The following is a 10708-nucleotide window of genomic DNA, read 5'->3' as shown; positions in this document are numbered from 1 at the left end:
TGCACGTTTAACTGATTTTCGGGAGGGGACCTTGTATAGGAGCTATGACCAAATATGGACCGATCGAAAAAATCTTCCATGGTTATATTTCTGTATATAAGAGCAATACTTGTACCAAATTTTATATCGATATCTTAATTTAGTAATGAGTTATGCACGTTTAACTGATTTTCGGGAGGGGACCTTGTATAGGAGCTATGACCAAATATGGACCGATCAAAAAAATATTTCACTGTAATATAAAAGAGCAATACTTGTCCCAAATTTAATATCGATGGCTTAATTTAGTAATGAGTTATGCGCGTTTAAGTGATTTTCGGGAGGGGACCTTGTTTGGGAGCTATGACCAAATATGGACCGATCGAAAAAATCTTTCATTGTAATATTTCTGTATATAAGAGCAATACTTGTCCCAAATTTAATATCGATATCTTAATTTAGTAATGAGTTTTGCGCGTTTAACTGATTTTCGGGAGGGGACCTTGTATGGGAGCTATGACCAAATATGGACCGATCGAAAAAATCTTTCATGGTTATATTTCCGTATATAAGAGCAATACTTGTACCAAATTTTATATCGATATCTTAATTTAGTAATGAGTTATGTACGTTTATCTGATTTTCGGGAGGTGACCTTGTATAGGAGCTATGACCAAATATGGACCGATCGAAAAAATCTTCCATGGTTATATTTCTGTATATAAGAGCAATACTTGTGCCAAAATTTATATCGATATCTTAATTTAGTAATGAGTTATGTGCGTTAAAGTGATTTTCGGGAGTGGACCTTGTATGGGAGCTATGACCAAATATGGACCGATCGAAAAAAATTTTCATTCTAATATTTCTGTATATAAGAGCAATACTTGTACCAAATTTAATATCGATATCTTAATTTAGTAATGAGTTATGTGCGTCGGGAGGGGTCCTTGTATGGGAGCTATGACCAAATATGGACCGATCGAAAAAAACTTTCATTGTAATACTTCTGTATATATGAGCAATAATTGTACCAAATTTAATATCGATATCTTAATTTAGAAATGAGTTGTGCGCGTTTAAGTGATTTCCGCGATGGGACCTTTTATGGGAGCTATGACCAATTGTGGACCGATGGAAAAATTTTTTCCTTGATATGAATTGTATGGGCATAAAACTTTAAATTGTAAAATTTGGTGAAGATATCGATATTGTAACGGAAGTTATTAACAATAAACACATTTTCCGGGAATATGTACATTTGTATGGGTATATGAAATTATGAACCGATTTTTCCGATTTTTAACAATGTTGATTCTGGCACCAATAGATGTATCTCTGACAAAATTCATCAATTTGTCTGCAGTAGTTTTTGTAAAAAGTACAAATAAATATGTGAAAAATCGCCATTTTTTCGAGGTTGTCTTAAATTTTTACTCATAACTCTGAAACTATTTCACCGATCTTGCTGATTTTCAATAACAAACTGCTTAGGATAACAATGAATATTTTGAGTGAATTTTGTGGAGTTTCATTGCTTCGTTTTAACGTGAGCGTGTTTTATACAGACAGACAGACGGACATATCTAGATCGACTCAGAATTTCATAAGGATCAAGAATATATATACTTTGTTGGGTCTTAGATGAATATTTCTTAGTGTTACAATCGAAATGACAAACTGATATATACCCTCTATTACCACTGATGGTGGTGGAGGGTATAAAAAAGGGATCTGGTAAGTTATATATGTCTTATTTCATCACATGGTTCCATTAAAAATGTCGATTATTTGCAGAAAATGTAAAAAATAGATCTGACCGTTTAAACTTTGGTGGGAAATGTATTGACCATAAGTGAATTTTATTGCTTCCTAAAGTATAACAGGTAATTTCAATAAATACAAAAATATGTATATTCAATATTAATAATAACATTATTTTTGTTTATTTCGTTGAAGGATTAATGCATTTCGAAAAATAACTCTTGCAATTTGATGGACTAATCATAAAATTTATGAATATCTAAAAAAATATTTTAGAGTACAACATTTTACAATTTTTGGAAGTATACCAGCCAACAGTTGGAATGTCAACACAGATTTCCTGAAAATTATCTTATTATAAGGTAAAAATTCCAATTTTTTATACATATGTAGGTACATTAGAAATCATCATTACATAACAGCAAATATTTTGAGGGGGTTAACTCATGCACCATTTTTGTGAGTCGTCTACTGTATGTACAAGCTTGTATGAAGGACAAAAATTTTATCCTACAGGCTGTTACACACCACCCCCACCCTAGAATTGTTCTATGGGTTATAAAAATAAGTCGTGCAATTAGGTCAATAGGATTACGTTAACTGGAGCCGCAACGGCTCTGAAGTTTGAAGATGGGGAAAATATGCAATTTTTTTTTAATACTAACAACCGATATTTACATTAATAGTGGAAAAAATAAATTAACCCTTAAAAACATGCCAATTTGGACATATTTCAATAAAACCCGTTTGCAATCCCATTAATTCAGCTTGAAAAAATTTTGCCATTAAACCTTTTTGAATATGGTGTCAATTTGGTATTAAAAAAAGATATCATAATTTATATTTGTGATATAATTTTCCAGTTTTACTTTGGTTTTAATTTAATGCAAATAATATTTAAATACATTTTTTAGATTTCATTATTTTTTATTTTTATATGTATATATATTACATTTTTTATAATACCCAGTTGTTTTTTTTATCAATTTGCTGAATTAATGGGATTGCAAACGGGTTTTATTGAAATATGTCCAAATTGATATGTTTTTAAAACATCGGGGTCATTTTGACCCAAGGCCGTTTAAGGGTTAATTTATTATTTTCACTATTATTGTAAATATCAGTTGTTAATAAATAAATTTCTTAAGTTTTCTGATAATCTACCTAAAAATAGAAACAATTTCGACTAGTTTCCACCAAAAATTGAAAATATTACAAAATTTGACCTTTGACCTTTAAAGTTTATGGGTTAATGGCGTCCAAATTGCATGAAACACTTGATTTTTATTTAGAAATATGTGGACTAATAAATTTACAAAAGGTTCCATTTAAAATACACAACAATATAATAAAAAGGCTAATTTTGCAAAATATTACATAAAAACTCATATTCAAGTAACTACAGATACATTTAAGTAATACAATTGTTTTATTAGAATATTTTCAAAAATATGTTTAATTTTTTATAACATTTCGAATTCAAGTGCTCTGAGACACGATAATGGCCTGGGGAATTTTTAATAACTTTTACATTTTTCAAACAATTGTAAATGCACCAGTTAACGTAATACTATTGACCTAATTTTTTGCACGACTTATTTGTATAACCCGTAGAACAATTTAAGGGGGGACGGACAAAATTCGAAATCTAGTTTTTTTTTGAGAACTCTAATGTACATATATTCCTTTTTTTAGATAAGTTGTTAAATCAATTATTTTTTCTACTATTTTAATTTCAATTATTTCAATAAAAACTATAAAATTTCATTTTATTTAGATTTATTTTCAAAGATTTTATCTTGGTGACCATACAAATAGAAGAAGAGAAAACTCATCTTCTTGAAGAGGATAGTACTCATCTTCTTGAAGAAGAGAATCTTCTAGAGAAGAAAAGTATTTTTTCTTCTAGAAGAACATTCTCTTCTTCTAGAAGAAAAAAATACTTTTCTTCTAGAAGAAGAGATAGGAACACTTCTAGATGATAGTAAGTAGTCACATCTAGAAGAGTCTTTGGCAATACCTTACTTCCAAGAGTCATCTAGAAGTTTCTTCTGCGGGTCTTCCAGAAGTATCTTCCACGTTACTCTTAGACGTTCCCCAGCTCGGCATCAGTTCTTCCCGACTAGTGACAAGAATTCTTATACTTCCGCAACATCGCTGACGAGCTTTTAGCACGTTTGGAAGTTTCACATGGGTAACTTCCGCAATAGAAAATGTTTGAAGGGTTACCACGAAAGAAAAATCATTCTCTCTTTACACTTATATGTTCTGTGTGAACTCAACACAAAGCTACAACAACAAATATTCAATATTTGAAGTCCAAAATTCGCACATAAAAACGATTCGGACCCAATTTTTATAAAAACAAACACACATTTTTTTTTTTTTTTACAATTATTTAAATATAATTTCTTCACTAAATTCTTTTAATTTTCACAAACCAAAAAATGATTTTTTTAATTATTTGACATTAAATTTTTTGTTTTTATACCCTACACCACTTTAGTGGGAGGGTATATTGGGTTTGTGCTGATGTTTGTAACATACAAAAATATTCGTCCTATACCCACCTTAAAGTATACCAATCGGCTTAGAATAATTTTCTGAGTCGATTAATGAAATTAATTTAAATGATCAATTATGTAAACAAAAGTCGACAAAACTTAGTTTTATAGAACTTTAAATGACACTACCGATTTTTGTAATGATCGGGCTTCATTTGACGCTATCCCCCATACAAACTCCCCTTCAGAAAATGACTTAAAGGTCAAAATTCACATACAAAATGACTTAAAGGTCAAAATTCACATACAAACACTAATAACACTTTTTTCCGAAATAAAGTTAAAAAAACAAACCAAATGCTTTATTTTTTTAAATAATCCCCATTTTTAACATACATACTGACAGGTGTAGGGTATCATATAGTCGGCTACGACCGACTATACATTCATACTTGTTCTAATTCCAAATTGAAGGTGAAATATATGAAAATCGAAAAAAATTAAAGAATTTTACATTTTATCAAATATTGAATACATGAAAAATATTATTAAGCTTCTTTAAATGCAATCTTCAACTTCAAATTTAATTATTTAAGAAAAATGATGCAATAAAAACGTTGTATTATTATTTCGACCGATATTATGCAACTATGTGAGCATTTTATGTGTGGTTAAATGCCCAGCAGTTCGACGGGACAGTCCCGAACTGACCACTTAACCTACCACTTGTGGTGGCCCTCGGTCACCTGGGTAGTCAGGTGGCCATTTTAACATGGGCTTGTCCTACGAGGAAGTCAATCGTCACTCTACACCCTACAAAGAGACAGTAAAGAGAGGATTGCCTCCGCTCTCGCTTACAAATGGTACACTAAATTGACGACTGTCTTCATTCTCGATTACAAAGAGTTTATTTGTGACGAAAGACGAAAAAATAAGAATTGGAGTCAGCCAGGACACTAAAGTGACGACTGTCTTCATTCTCGATTACAAAGGGTACATTCGTGACGAATGACCCAAAACATACGAATTACGATCATCCAGGTGTGTAAAGCTAACAACGCCTACAAGTTCTTGGAATTTTGCAAATTTGCGGGAATAATGTACAACCCCATAAATCTACTGGATGAAGATGAGGTCAGTAGAATAGAATTAATGGCAAATGGTGATGAAGACATTGATATGTCTTCGGACATTCCGGATTCTTCTATTCTATAATCTATTAGCATGATAGAGAAGCCTGTCTCTATGGCTCCTTCCAAACAATACATAAGGCCAAATTCAGTCATCATCTCCGGAAGTGCTGGAAGTTATTATTTTGTTATCAAATATAAAAATCTATATCCCAAAAAAATTAATTTCAGTCCTACGAATGCCTGCCTGAGAAACAGTCTTTTAATGAAATCACCATGAGAATTTTCATATTTTGTTTGCGATATTTTTATAATTTTCAAGATATTTGAACAGATTTCATTTTCGTCAATTCTGACATTTTCTTTCAGGATTTTAAATGAAATAATTGTGAACTGAGCTTAAAATCATCTAAATATAATATTTTTATATCATATTTTTAATATTTACTACGAATGAACAACCGTAATCGGATACCAAAAAAAATAAATGAATCTATTTACAAAATTTCATTTGTTTTTTATTTTAAACATTTAACAAATAAATATCGTGAAAAAATATTTAATTTCTGTAAATCTTTCTTTAATCTAAAATAGGAGTGAGACTTAAAAATAATTGTGCAGCTTATTTTTAAAAAGAAACTTTACGGAAATTCAATATTTTTTCTTGATATTTCTTTATTAAGTGTTCAAAATAGAAAACGAATGATATTATATATAACCTCATTAGTTCTTTTGTTATTCACTTTTTCGAAATTCATATACTGTTCAAAAAATTGGAGTGCGGTGTATTTTCTAACCTGAGTTAGATTAATTTCCATTATTCGCCGTAAATATTAAAAATATTAAAGAGAACTCTTATATTTAAATGATTTGAAGCAATTTTAAGTACAGTTCACAATTATTTCATTTAAAATCCTGAATGAAAATTATAAAAATATCGCGAAAAGAAAAATGAAAAATTTCATTAAAAGATTATTTGAATACTTTATAAAGTCCATTGTTTTAAAATGGCTTTTTAAAACTAAATATTTTATTGAAAAATAATAAGCATTTGTAGTAAGCGCTTATCGTTTTTTTTTTAAATTAATCCCGTTAGGACATCCTAAATTAGTGAAATTAATAAAAATTGTAGTTAATAAACAAAGTGCTCAAGTTAGTTCAGATCAACTTTTAAACACAATTTTTTTGAAAAATTTTGATTTCCGAATGTAAGACAAATCGTTAAAAGACTTTGCGCTTTCAGGGGCTTGATAACGCATGTCGTGGCCGATTATGCAAAAATATGCAGTATTTAATTCAAAAACCCTTTAAACGTTTTTTAACGATTTGTCTTACAATCAGTATGTTTTCATACGACAACACCGCCATTTAATCAAATTTGTTTGTTGGGAATATAAGAATATACCTTGCAGTAATATTTTTACCTACAAATTTTAATCTATAATTCCATATAACAGTTTATTAGACCGTGCCCTTTTTGTCACGACCCATTATAAATCAATCCTATTATTCGACTTCTTTGAAAGTTGCTAAGAGCTTGACCGTTTAACCTACCAGTTGTGGTGGCCCCTAGCCAACTGACTACCCAGGTGACCAACCATTTTAACATGGGCTTGTCCTACGAAGAAGTCAATCGTCACTCTACATCCTACAAAGAGACAGTCAAAAGACGATTGCCTCCGCTCTCGCTTACAAAGGCGATACTAAAGTGACCACTGTCTTCATTCTCGTTTACAAAGAGTTTATTTGTGACGAAAGACCAAAAACATACGAATTGGAGTCAGCCAGGTGGTAAGATATTAATGGAACTAAAATTTAAAAAATTCAAGTGTCTACTCTCTAGAATACTATGGGGCAATAATGTGACGATTGACCCGAAAGTTATAAATTTGAGTCAACCAGATGGTGTCATATTAGTAGAAAGTAATAATTATGACCCAAAACTTACGAATTACGATCATGCAGGTGGTTAACTATTAGTGGAAATTACCGCCTTTTTCGTATGCATTGACTCTTTGTCGAACTGCTAGGCATTTAGATTTAAAAATATATTTTATATATATACATTGCACTCGCGGTAACGTGAACACCGTCTAACGTGAACACCGCCTAACGTGAACAAGATGTTTTTTACATTGACTACTCTGTAACGTGAACAAACACAGAAAGCTCTATAACGTGAACAAATTTTTTCACAGTATATGTTTTCTAAGCATGTAGACAACATTGAAAAACATTCATTAAATTCGAATTTTAAAATTTTGGGAATCCCCTTACATAAATGTGTGTATATCCCCTAAATTATTTTGTTTGTAATGCAAAGAAAATTGAAGTTAGTTTCTTATGTGAAGTGAATCAGTCGGCATGAGTGTAAAAAAATCTAAATGTTTGCAGTTAAAAGAAAAGGCAGACATTTTAGATAGTTTGCAAAAGGGAACAAGTGCGACTAGTTTAGCAAAAAAGTATAATGTCGCTAAGTCAACAATATGCAGTATTAAAAACAATATGCAGTATTAAAAAGAAAAAGGAAGCAATTTTGAGTTGTGTAAACAACACATACCAAGGACCGGGAAAAAGACAAACTTTAAAATCATCCGAACTTCCAGTTATGGAAAAAACTCTTTACCGTTGGTTCCTCCGAATGCGTGATAGAAATTGGCCTGTAAGTGGCATAATGTTAAAAGAAAAAGCGAAGGAATTACATTCCCAACTTAAAGAAAATGAGTCCGGGTTCAATGCTAGTGACGGATGGCTTCAGCGATTTAAGAAAAGGTACGGAGTTAGACTTCTTAAAGTATCCGGAGAAAAACTCTCATCGCAGCCTGACTTGGTGGATCCATTTAAGCTAAAATTGAAAAAAAAATTGAAGAAATGGACTTATGCCATGACCAACTCTATAATGCTGATTAGGCTGGTTTATTCTGGAAACTTTTACCAGATAAAACATATGTTGCAATGCAAGAGAATAGTGCTCCTGGTGCAAAGATGGAGAAGCAACGTGTAACGTTCCTGTGTTGCGCAAATGCATCAGGTGCACATAGACTTAAACTTTTGATAATTGGTAAGGCCAAAAATCCACGCAGTTTTAAAAACTTCGTTTGTCCTACGGATTATAAGAATTCGAAATCGGCCTGGATGACGTCAGCCATTTTTAAGCATTGGGTCCATCAATCCTTTGTACCATTCATCATTGACTTATGTAAATGTATGTACGTATCACTAAAAGTTCTTGTTTTTAACTAGGTGAAATTGTTTCTAAAGAAGAAGAACTTGCCAATGTAGGCACTATTACTTATCGATAATGCTCCCTCTCATCCAAGCGAAGCAGAATTAAAAACTGAAGATGGAAACATAATTACCATGTTTATGCCACCAAATGTCACCCCCTAATCCAACCAGTGGATCAAAATGCTATTAAAATAACAAAATTATACTACAGAAACAGCTTGTTAGCTTCGATAGCAGCTAAAAACTCTGATTTGCTTCAATCAATGAAAAATGTAACTTTGAAAGATGCTGTCATACTTTTATCTGTCGCATGGGATCGGGTCAGTACAGAAACTCTTGCCAAATGCTGGAAAAATATTTTAAGTTTGGTTGGAAACGAGGAGGACCCTGAAGATAACATTCCATTAAGTATTCTAAAAGAGAAATGGGATGCAGAAATTAATTCTTTAATGCTTTTAATTTAATATGGTAATTACCACGTCCACTTACCCCAACCAATGGAAACTTTCACGTGTGGTCCCTGTTCCTAAAAGTAATTCTAATAGTGATTTTCGTCCAATAAGCATTTTACCAGCTCTTTCAAAGGTCATGGAACATGTTTTAAAAGCACAACTTCTTAATTACATTTATTAAAACAATCTAAGTAATTAGTGATGTTCAGTATGCATATAAAACAGGGCATAACACTACAGGTATGCTTCTAGGAATAACGGAAACTATTAGAGATTATTTAAACAGAGACATGAATTGTGTATACCCTTCACTTTCGTGAGAAGGGTATATATAAGTTTGTCATTCCGTTTGTAATTTCTATAATATAATTTTCCGACCCTATAAAGTATATATATTCTTGATCCTTATAGATAGCGGAGTCGATTAAACCATGTCCGTCTGTCTGTCTGTCTGTCTGTCTGTTGAAATCAGTTTTTAGAGGACCCCAGATATCGGCGATGTCTGAATCTTCAATAATTCTATTAGACATGCTTTCGAGAAGATCGCTATTTAAAATCAGCAAAATCGGTCGGTAAATAACGGAGATATGAGCAAAAATCCGAGACAACCTCTGAAAATTTCATCAAAAAATTTTAAAAAAGCAACAAAAACTGTACATAGAAAAAGATGTACACGTGTGTGTGTAGATGTATTTGGTTTTATTCAGCTGTGTATTTTTTGTATGTTTGGAATTCAAACATACAAAGTATACACAGCAAAAAAATATGATTTGCATTTTTTGTTAAAATAAAATAATTTTCCCTTTTGTTTTGCAAATATATTTTTTGATGAATAGAAAAAAGTATTTAAAACGTTTTCAATTATATGAGAGTAGATTGTGAGTTATTGTACAATAATTTTTATGCGAATAATGTAAGTTTGAAATTTAAAACTAACACAAATTTTTTCCAAGTGCTTTTTAAAACAATTTTTTACGATAAACAAAAACAAAATCTACGTCTCGTCAATGTTTACCAGCAATGAATCAGAGGTCGAAGTCGACCGGCTTCGAGTCGGAGCTTAGCCGCCGCCGAACTATATTTAGTTGCTTGAGCCGCCGCCGAAACATTCGGCTTAAATCGACTCAAATTTTTTTAATGTTTTTATTAACTAGACTGTAAGATCAATTATGTTTAAAATACACTATGGTGAAGGGTATATAAGATTCGGCACAGCCGAATATAGCACTCTTACTTGTTTTCTACTATGCTAATATGTTTAACCAAAGTATAACAAGTAGTTCGACTCTCATATACAGGAAATTACTCTCTCAAATCTACGAGACTCGTGTGAATTTGACTCTCTTGTGAGAAATTTAAACTTGTCAAAACACTCAAATGTTTAACTTACTTTTTTTGTCACTTTTAAGGATTGTACGCGAAATCACGGTTGTGCACAAAAAATCTGTAATTTAAAAAAATATATCACTTTTTACACAAAATTTTGTTTAATTTTCCTAAACTAGAAAAACATATTTTTTTTCTAATTAATGACCTTTCATTTTTGTTGTTGTTGAATTTAAATTTACCAACAGAGTTTCAATTTTTGGTATTGAAAATTCGAACAAATTTAAAATTGTAACTTTTTTATAAAACTCTGTGTGTTTAGAAT

The 10708-nt window shown here is 31.3% G+C and overlaps 1 pseudogene; it reads left to right on the top strand.

The window, feature by feature from the left end:
• Positions 1–8737: 8737 nt before the first annotated feature.
• Positions 8738–9069, top strand: LOC124420959 (annotated as a pseudogene).
• Positions 9070–10708: the final 1639 nt, after the last annotated feature.

Source organism: Lucilia cuprina, chromosome 2 (genome assembly GCF_022045245.1).
Source record: "Lucilia cuprina isolate Lc7/37 chromosome 2, ASM2204524v1, whole genome shotgun sequence".
Taxonomy (NCBI): Eukaryota; Metazoa; Arthropoda; class Insecta; order Diptera; family Calliphoridae; genus Lucilia; species Lucilia cuprina.
Note: the sequence above shows the minus strand (reverse complement) of the source record. Positions and strands in the feature narration are given on the sequence as shown.